Genomic DNA, 8,151 nt, shown 5'->3' on the forward strand with positions numbered 1-8,151 from the left:
TGACTCCACCATGTATTTGTCATGTGCTCCTAAGATAGTGACTTAATCTCCATCTGCCTTGATCTCTTCATGTGCACACTGTGAACAATAATATTTGATTCACAGAACTTCTATAAGAAATAAATCAGATACTACCTCTAAAAAGTTCAGAATAATGCCTGACATTTTGTCTTTAGTTTTTAGTAAATAATTGTTGAGTAGTTTTCTTTTTATTAATATCAGATAAAATTTATGCAGAATACCACATACATGATATAAAGAGGTGCTTTGGTGTTCTTGAGAACTAAATCCCCATCCTACCTTTAATTTTAATGATGACATATATAGCCTTTGATGTGGGATGTGGGAAGTTTTTCTATGGGGTTGAAGAAATGAGAAAGAAGTAAGGGATTTGGCTATTACAAGTAAGTGAAAAGTATAATGAGTTTTAGATTTGAATAGCATTTTAATGAAATTTTTGCCATGATGACTTCCAAATAACATTACATGTACAAACAGTATTTATTAATTGATTCATGTTCTGTTTTCAACCATAAAATGTTTATAAAGGCTGGAGTGCAACAGTTGTTTTCATTCCCAAGTATGTCTGTATTTTTTTATTTTATTTTATTTCATTTTATTTTATTTTTGAGATGGAGGCTCGCTCTGCTGCAAAGGTTGGAGCGCAGTGACGTGATCTCGACTCACTGCAACCTCCACCTCCCGGATTCAAGCAATTCTCCTGCCTCAGCCTCCTGAGTAGCTGGGACTACAGGAATGTGCCACCACACCCAGCTAATTTTTGTATTTCTAGTAGAGATGGGGTTTCACCATGTCGGCCGGGCTAGTCTCGAACTACTGACCTCAAGTGATCCGCCCACCTTGGCCTCCCAAAGTGCTGGGATTACAAGTGTGAGCCACTGCACCCAGCCTGTATTTTTTATTAAAAAAAAATTAATGCAGGGCTTTAAAATTATTATAGAGCATTTTCTCCAGTAACAGAGACTATAATACACCCACCAATGCATATGCTAAATAGAATCCCTGGGTTTTTTTTTGGTTTTTTTTTTTTTTTTTTTTTGAGCCATCAAGTCTGTCTTTATTTATTAAGTCCTCTTCATTTGTAAAGTCTCCAAAGACTTATTTATCCCAATAAATACAACCTTTTTCTAGTAATACAGACAAATATAATTAGATAGAAAAAAACTAAAGAGATTTCTAACATAGCTAAGATATCTATCCCTTCTCAGTTAATAAGGAATTGAAGCTTCGATGTTTTCATATTGCATTTTACTGAAGTGTCTGCAGACATCTCTGCAAAGAAAAGCTTTTGTTTGCATCAGTGGTTCTTGCCTTTATTTTTATGTCTTAGTTTTGTTATTGGCATTAGTTGAGTTAGCATCTGGAAAATCAGAATAACTAAAGAATGAATGAAAATGGGTCTTATGTTATAGAAAGGCCATTATACTTGGAGTCAAAAAGTCTAGATTCTTGTCTTGACACCCCAATGATACCAGTTAATGCTTATTGAGTACACACCAGGGGCCAGGTAAGCCCTATTTATTCATTATCTCATTTAACTAAAGTAGTTCAACTCTAAAGTGATTCTCAGGCAACATGACTATGGCTAGCCTTGTGCCAATGGATGAGCAACCTAATTGCTCTGACTTTGTTTATAAAATAAAATCAGATAAAACAATGTCAAATGGTTATTTTAATAATTGAGATCATATATATTAAACTTCTTTAAAATCTCAGTAATAATTGTTAGCATTTAGGTATTTATTTTGTGCAAGACACAATGTTATTCTTCTTCATCTCACTTCATCCTCCCCCAAACCCAATGAGGTAATTATTAAAATACTATCATTTAGCAGATGTGGAAGCAGATTCAAAAAAGGGTAACTGAGACTCATATCTGTCTGACTTGATCTCAAACTCTTATCTACTATTCTATCTTCTTAAAGCTGACAATGCTCCAGCAAGGTTAGTTGTATATACAGCTAATTCTTTGAGAATGTGTCTTACATATTTAGTGAGGTTTCAAGCTTCGGGAAAAAAAGTTTTGAGAAACTATCTCCTTAAACATTTTAAGCACCTGGTATGTGTCAGGCACTCTGTCTTATGGTTCTAAAGATGCCCCAACATCCCCTCAATCTAACAACAAAGAGGCCTTCAGATTTTAAAAAAAATGTAGTCAGCTAAGTAATTATATACAAATATATACTTGTATACAAGTATATACTCATACAAAAGTATTAATAAGCTTATATATATCATATTATCTATAGTCTATATTCGATCATTAGCTTTAGTTATCGGTATATATGTGTGTGTATATACACATATATACATCCTGTGTATATATGCATATATACATCCTGTATATACATTCTGTGTATATATGTGTATATATACATATATACACATTCTATATATGCACACACATATACATTATATATATACACACACACACACACACACATTCTGTGTTTCTGTATAGCAAATTACCCCAAAATTTTGTGGCTTAAATCAACATTTTTACTGTCTCACAATCTCTTTGCATCAGGAGTCCAGGCACAGTTTAACTGGATTCTGTGGCTCAAAGTCTCTCACAAGGCCACAATCAAGATATCAAGTGTGGCTGGGGTCCTCTTTAACCTCCACCGAAGTGGATCTGCTGCTAGGCTCACACACACGGCTGTTGGCAGGATTGAGTTTATTGCAGGCTGTTGGCTCTAAGTTCCTTACTATGTGGGCTTCTCATGGGGTAGTGCACAGCAAGGCAGCTGGATTCTATAAAAGTGAGCAAATGAGAGAGGAAGAGAGGTTGTAATTTACTTTCAGATGTAGCCTCCTGTCACTTTTGCTGCATTCTGTTTATGAGAAGTGAGTCACTGGGGCCAGCCCACACCCAAGCATCCGCATGAATACCTGACTTTGGGGATCACTAGGGACCATCTTATAAAGCAGCCCACACAAAGAGCAACTCATCTTTTGTGGTTGTTGGAGTTGTTGGGAAAGAGGTAGAAGAGGACTTTAGTTGAAGGCGAGTGTTGAGAATTGCTAGCACATTCTCAGCCTGGAATATCTAGTAAAGATTCAGTAAATAATCTGTCCCCAAAATAAATTAAATCCTGAGTGCCTATTCAGGTTGGCAACATCCTATCCCATTATCTTTTCAAATGACTCTTAAGCATTGTATCTGGAATTCTGAGGACTGTGATAAGAGTTCTGAGCAGCAGCTTAGTATGGACAGATCTGTACTTTGTCATCACTCTAGTTGCTCAAAAAAACTTCCAAAGCTGGAAAGAAGAAAGCACCTTTAATGCTTTATTTGTACAATGTAAATATTTGTAAAATGAATGGGTGAATTTTATGGAAGAAAGAAAGAATAAGATGAAAGGACAAAGAACAAAATATCAAATTCACAAACTGTCTTCACGCTTCAATATCTCAAAGATTGAAACCTCAATGTAAATTTGTTGAATGACGAATCATAAACAAAATATAAAATATATGCTCACATAACATCATATATCTCTACATTGACTGCTGAAGTAGAATTAAGTGCTGCAATGAAAACTTTGGGGGTATAACAAGGAAATATGAATTAGTGGAAGTCAGAATAGTACGAAGGAGTAAAGAAATGTACAGATAAACTCATATACTAGAAGAAAAAAAATGTGATACTGAATGGATTTAGGGTTATTTGTATTTGTTATTTAGAAATAGTGTCTTGGTCCATTTTCTGTTGCTTATAAGAGAATGCCTGAAACTGGATAATTTATTTTTAAAAGGAATTTATTTTTTACAGTGATGGAGGCTGAGAAGTCCAAGGTTGAGAGGCTGCATCATGTGAGACAGAGCCTTCTTGCTGGTGGGGATCTCTGCATAGTCCCAAGGCAGCACAGGGCATCGCATGCAAGGGGACTGAGAGTGCTAGCTCAGGTATCTCTTCCTTTTCTAACAAAGCCACCAGTTCCCCTGCCATGACAGCCCATTAATTCATCAATTCATGAATTCATAAATAAATTAATCCATCCAAAAAGGGAGAGCTTTCATGACCCACTCACCCCCACTTCTCAATACTGCAATACTGGAGATTAAATTTCAACATGAGTGTTGGAGGGGACAAATATTCAAATTATAGCACTTAGTAAAAAACAGAAAAAACTGAATTCAGAATTTTGTGAACACTGAACACGTAGCAAAAACCTACTAAAAGAAAATAGCCAAAGCTTGCCAGAAATAAATTTCTTGTAACTTCTGTTTTTGTAGCTGAATTCCTCACCCTTCCCCTCTATCTACCTATTCATCTTCATGAACGTTAGAAGAAAATTTGAGTTGCAGAAATAGTTGAGAGAAAAGAGCTAGAGTGAGAATGAGAGAGAGTAAGGGAGGGGCAGGAGCATTAGTCCCTGCTGCATTCTTGTTCCCTTTCCCTGTTCTTGCTTCCTTGGCTAATTTCTCCACCCTCACAGCCTAACTAGTGTTCAGCTATGCAGAAATCTGTCACACCCTTACTAAGCTGAGGGTTATGCCAGTCCCAGGAGAAGCTGCAGGTAGAGAGAAGGACGAGAAGGACAGTGTGGCAGGCTGTGTTTGGGAATAGAGAGCCGGGGGGAATGTTCTTATGTCACTATAGACTCCATATCTGCCGATTACTATGTTGTTGCAAACAATCAATTCCTTTAATTCTTCATCCTTTAAGTAGTGTTTTTACAAATGCAGCGCTTTTTTTTTTTTTTTTTTTTGCAAACCACAATTAGTTTTCAAGCAATTTATTGGGCTTCCAGACAATGAAGAGTTTGCCATTCAATACTAGAACAAAGTAAAGGCAGTACATGTTGAGATCGCATTTACAACGTGCAAGTAAAGTGCCAGCTAATGTGTACAGTTCTTTGCCTTCATGCAAAGAAGCTTTCCTCTCATCTCTACCAGGGAATGCTCAAACAGCATGATAAGATATTGATTCAAGATTTAAACAATATTGTCTCTGTCATGCTGAGTCTGGTGCCAGAGGGCTTGAGTAAAGGGTGCCATATGTGATGTTTTGTGTACATTTGTGCCAAGAAGGGAGACTTAAACATAGGAGATTTCAAAAATGACTTCATTTGCCTGATTAGTCAGCTACAACTATACATTCAAATAAATATAGGCTATCAAGTATGATGCAAGAAGGAGAATATTTTGTTTGGTAATACATAGGGAAAAAATTACTGGGAAGGTGGTATCCAAAACCAAGGCTTAGAACTTCAGACGATTTTATATTCATCGTTTCTGAAGGAAATCCTGAATAACATGTTCTACGTGATATGCAATATATTTCATTTAGGATGTTTCTGAAAAGCTTGGGGAAAACCAAATATACTCTTTTACATAATGAGAAACAATGCAGATGTTGACACTACTTCTTTGCTGTTCATGGGGATGCATTCTTTTTTACATAGATTTGGTCCTCAGGCTGGCCCCATGTTGGGGTTGTAAGATGGCTACAATAATTAAAGACATCACATCTAAATATGACAAAGCTCATAGGAATAGAGTCCAATTCTTACTTGTAATTATCTGTTATTGAAAAAACCTTCCCAGAAACTCCCAGCAAGCTTTCATTCACATCTCATTGGATGGCAATGTATCACATGCCCAAGCAAAACAAATCAGTGGCCAAGGACCACCATGATCATCTTAGTCAGGTAGGACGTATGCTCGAATCTGGGGATAGTTGTCCTCAAGGGAACAAGGACATGTGGAAGGTGGTAGATACCACCTTCCACAAATTAAGGTTACCATCTTTTGCAAATCAAGGTTAAAAAAGGAATGTTGGGGGTAGAACTAGTTGTTGGATATACATCTAGCAGTGTCTACTATAAAAGCAGTCTTTAAAAAAAAATTCCATACTTTGGGAGGCTGAGGCTGGTGGATCACGAGGTCAGGAGATCAAGACCATCCTGACCAACATGGTGAAACCCCATCTCTACTAAAAATACAAAAATTAGCTGGGTGCGGTGGTGTGTGCCTGTAATCTCAGCTACTCGGGAGGCTGAGGCAGGAGAATCACTTCGACTTGGAAGCTGGAGACCACATTGAGCCAAGATTGTGCCACTGTACTCCAGCCTGAGCAATGGAGCAAGACTCCGTCTCAAAAACAAAAAAAAAAAAAAAAAAGGAAAGAAAAGAAATAAGAATTCAAAGTCAAGTACATTTATAACATTTTGGGTTTAATTTTATTTCAAAATTTCTTTGCTATGGAAACTTTAGGGTACTTTTTTGATGCTCATGGGCATTATAAATCTACAAGTTGGGGTATAACAGGCTGCATTTCCCTTTCTGTTCTACATTTTTGTAGTTTCTACTGTTTTATCATTATGTTATAAACTCATATAATGTGAGCATTCCACAACTTATGAAATAGCACTAAAGAGCTGTAGCGTGCAGGTGGTATTCATTTTGGTCTCCGCACATCCTTTTTTGTCTATGAAAAATTATCCTATTTATGAAGTTTTGTGACAATTAAGTTTCAGTTACGGCAATAAGATTTGAGAATGCTGCATACCTGCTTTCTCAGCCTGGCTTGCAGCTAGACTGCAGAGAGTTTTGACATGAGATGTGGAAAGCCAAAAAGAAAACAAGAAAATATCTCTCCTCCCCACCTTTCTCCTCCACCTCCTACCCGCCGTTCTTCCTCCTCCACCTAATACGTGCCACTCTTCCTCCTCCACCTCCTACCCGCCGTTCTTCCTCCTCCACCTAATACGTGCCACTCTTCCTCCTCTACCTTCTACCCGCCGTTCTTCCCTCTCCACCTAATACGTGCCACTCTTCCTCCTCCACCTCCTGTCCTTTTTCCTTCTTCTCTTCCTGACCCTCCCACCTGCTATTTTTGTAGTAACAGCAATTTTCTCAGCAAACATGATCTGGTATAAAATCTAGGGTGATTTTTCCAGCTGTTTATTGTATGCATAGTTGTCTAGCCCTCCTAATATTTCTGTGAGCTAGCCAATGTCTTTTTAATAAGTTTCTGTTATCATTATTTTAGGGTGAGCCAGCTTCTGTTGATTGCAACTAAGAAGCAGGACTGTTACAAGGTACTAAAGCAGAGAATAGGACCAGTAAACAAAAAAGCACTTTAAACAGTAATAAAATATATTAATAAATGTGACCACATGGAGATTAGTAACCATAGAAGGTAATGATCCATTCCAAATAATTAGGCTAACAGGGAATTCAGAGTCATTCTGAATTGTCAAGGAAACATTTATATGTTTGAAGAGTTTTGTTCCAAAGGAGTTCATAATTTCAGTAAGTTTACATTTTATCATGAATAGCTTAACAACTGAACATCACCATTGAATAGCAGAATGACAGGGGAGAAATATTTTCAATCAAAATGTTGAGAACCACTGCTAATGACAGATGAATTCAAACTAAGCCAAAGAAAACTCTAAAATGATTGTATAGGTCACTGGGAAAATAAGATTTGATTGATAAAAATCTGTTCAGAGGACACAGCAAGCAGATAATGAGGTCAGGAGATGGAGACCATTCTGGCTAACACGGTGAAACTCTGTCTCTACTAAAAATACAAAAATTAGCCAGGCGTGGTGGCAGGCATTTGTTATCCCAGCTACTTGGGAGGCTGAGGCAGGAGAATTGCTTGAACCTGGGAGGCAGAGGTTGCAGTGAGCCAAAATTGTGCCACTGCACTCCAACCTAGGTGTCAGAGCAAGACTCCGCCTCACAAAAAAAAAAAAAAAAAAAAAAGAAATGAATAAATTTTATAAATCAAATATTGAAGTGTTTAAATTTGAAGAACATACTCAGGAATTTCAGAATTATATTTAAGTCTCCAGTGCAATTATTTTCAGATTTATTTTCCCCAAGAGATTCATATAATTTAACCATGCTATTGCACTTTGCAAGTTAAGAACTGTTCTTCTCTTTATAGAAAGCATTATTAGCTACCATCACACATGCTTAAATTAAACTCAAGAATTTTTATTTATTTTTAAGACAAAAAAAATTGGAGAGAACTAAAAAAGAAAAGAAAAATGTGTTCACAGTTTCAGTATTTTATCTCCTAGCTAAAAATTCACCATACATGAGACTATACATCAGAATTTTAAAAAAATCTAACAAGTTTGAAGAAAATGGGAAATCATTCTTAGC

At 36.8% G+C, this 8,151-nt stretch overlaps 1 long non-coding RNA gene across 1 annotated transcript; it reads right to left on the bottom strand.

Moving 5' to 3' along the window:
- Positions 1-2,453: 2,453 nt before the first annotated feature.
- On the bottom strand, positions 2,454-6,770 carry LOC139361785 (uncharacterized). The gene is made up of 3 exons (XR_011619420.1): positions 6,656-6,770; positions 6,539-6,562; positions 2,454-2,775 (listed from the first exon to the last, which is right to left on the bottom strand). It is a non-coding gene; the product is annotated as an uncharacterized lncRNA (long non-coding RNA).
- Between the last annotated feature and the right edge of the window lie 1,381 nt (positions 6,771-8,151).

Source organism: Macaca nemestrina, chromosome 2, assembly GCF_043159975.1.
Source record: "Macaca nemestrina isolate mMacNem1 chromosome 2, mMacNem.hap1, whole genome shotgun sequence".
In the NCBI taxonomy this organism is placed as follows: domain Eukaryota; kingdom Metazoa; phylum Chordata; class Mammalia; order Primates; family Cercopithecidae; genus Macaca; species Macaca nemestrina.